This window comes from Mandrillus leucophaeus, unplaced genomic scaffold (genome assembly GCF_000951045.1).
Source record: "Mandrillus leucophaeus isolate KB7577 unplaced genomic scaffold, Mleu.le_1.0 Scaffold190, whole genome shotgun sequence".
Lineage (NCBI taxonomy): Eukaryota > Metazoa > Chordata > Mammalia > Primates > Cercopithecidae > Mandrillus > Mandrillus leucophaeus.
Window position 1 is genome coordinate 3,984,561 of NW_012101921.1, and position 2,785 is coordinate 3,987,345.

The following is a 2,785-nucleotide window of genomic DNA, read 5'->3' on the forward strand; positions in this document are numbered from 1 at the left end:
AATAAATCTTGCTGCTGCACACTCTTTGGGTCTAATGTTGCCTTTGTGAGCTGTAATACTCACCGTGAAGGTCTGCAGCTTCATTCCTGAAGCCAGTGAGACCACGAACCCACCAGAAAGAAGAAACTCTGAACACATCCGAACATCAGAAGGAACATTTAAAATTCCAGAGATGCCATCTTTAAGAACCATAACACTCACCATGAGGGTCTGCAGCTTCGTTCTTGAAGTCAGTGAGACCAAGAACCCACCAATCCCAGACACACTACCAAACAGCATTGAATGCTACAGAGAACTCTTTCATGAAAGGACGAGTCCAATGATATAGCAAACCTCATTGTTGTCTTAGTTTAAGAGGTTGCCACAGCCACCCTAACCTTCAGCAACTCCCGCCCTGATCACCCAGCAGCTGTCAACGTCAAGGCAAGACCCTCCACCAGCAAAAAGCTTAGAATTCACTGAGGGCTGAGATGATTATTAAAATATTTTAGCAAACAGCATTTTTAAATAAGATGTACTTTTTTAGACATAATGCTATTGCACACATAATAGACTACAGCGTAGTGCAAACATAACTTTTATATGCACTGGGAAACCAAAATGTTTGTGTGGCTCACTTTATTGTGATACTCACTTTATTGTGATGGTCCGGAACTGAACCCACATCTCCAAGGTGTGTCTGTATTTGAAAGGAGTAGGCAGAACAATGAATAAAGTATACACAGGTCTAGGAGGAGTTTGTGTTCTCATAAGCCAGAGTGAAACAACTTCATAAGACAAGCGGCATCGAGAAGAATCCTTAAAAGTGCGTGGACTTACTAATGGGATGAAGTTAGCCCTAGACTAAGTGTATCTCTGGATTCATCCTCACAATTCCTTTTTTCTTTTCTTTTCTTTTTCTTTTTTTGAGACGGAGTCTTGCTCTGTCACTCATGCTGGAGTGCAGTGGTGTGATCTCGGCTCATTGCAACCTCCGCGTCCTGAGTTCAAGTGATTCTCCTGTCTCAGCCTCCCAAGTAGCTGGAATTACAGGCGTGTACCATCACACCCCATTAATTTTTGTATTTTTAGTAGAGACAGGGTTTCACCATGTTGGCCAGGCTGGTGTCGAACTCCTGACCTCAGGTGATCTGCCTGCCTCGGCCTCCCAAAGTGCTAGGATTACAGGCATGAGCCATCATGCCCGGCAGACCCATCCTAGCAATTCTTAAAGTCAAGTCTCAAAAAGTTCAAACCACTGTGAACCAGAACCAAATCTAACACTATTTAAAGGAATACAACAAAACCCAGCAACTACCAATGTAAAAGTCTCCATTTCTGGCATCCAATAAAAAACAACCAGGCATGCAGAGAAGCAGAAAAAATATGACCTATAAGCAAGAGATAAGCTAGCCAATAGAGACTGAGAAATGGCAAAGATGATGGAAGTATCAACAGGTAAGTTAACATGGCTACTATTAAATATGGTCCTTTTGTTCAAGAAGACAGAGGAAAATATAAGCATGAGGAGGAGAGTTGCAGAAAATTTTTTTAAATAAAGCATTAGAAATTCTAGAGAAGAAAAATATAATATCTGAAATAAAAATCTATTGGAATGAATTAACATTAGATTAGATACTACAGAACAAAAGATTGGTGAGCTTGAAGAAATAGCAATAATTATCCAAAATGAAGCACAGAGAAAAATGATAGGAAAAACAAAACAAAAGAAGAAAACATTAGCAACCAGTGAGAAAATATCAAGTGGTTTAACATATATGCAGCTGAAGCATCAGAAGAAAAGATGGTGAAAAAATAAGGCCTAAAATTTTGTCAAAGCTGAGAACTATAAACCCTCAGATATGAGAAGTCCAAAGAACCATAGCTGGACAAATAGGAAGAAAAAACACCACATCACATCATAATCAAATTGCTAAAAACCAGTGATAAAGAAAGTCCCTTAAAAGACAGTGAAAGACAAATTATGTATAGAGAACAAAGGAAAGAATGACAGTATATTTCTCATTGGAAGCTTTGCAAACCTGAAGACACTGAAGAGACATCTTTAAAGCCCTGAATAATCTGCCAGCATAGAATTCTTTACCCGTCAAAAATAACTTTCCAATGTTATTTGGACAAAGACTCTTTCAGCTAAACAAAAGCTTAGAAAATTCAAAAACTTTATAATTTTTCTCATTTTTGATTATTTAAAAGAAAATTCTTTGTTCAAACAAAAATAATGTAGGTTGTATAGCATATTTATAAGTAAAATGTATGACAAAAGATAGGAAAGAGGAAGTGGAGGTATGAGATTCTTACACAATACATGAAGTTGTATAATATTATTTAAAGGTGGAATGTGATAAGACAAAAGTGTATACTGTAAAATTCAGAGCAACTCATTAAAAAATAAAGAGGTATGGCTATATGGCATTTAATGAAGATAAAATTAAATCATACAAATCAATTCAAAAGAAAGCAGAAAAAGGAAAAAATAAAGAGCAGGTACAACAAATGAAAAACAAATAGATTCATAGTGGGCATAAACCCAACCATATCTATGATTAAACCCAACCATATCCATGATTAGACCAAATGTAAATGGTCTAAACACTTCTGTAAAAGGCAGAGATTATCACCTGATGCAGTGGCATGTCCTGCGGTCCCAGCTACTCAGAGGCTGAGATGGGAGGATTGCTTGAGGCTGGCAGTTCAAGGCTACAGTGTGCTATGATTGTGCCAGTGAATAACCACTGCATTCCAGCCTGGCTGACATAGCAAGACCCAATCTCTTAAAAAAAAAAAA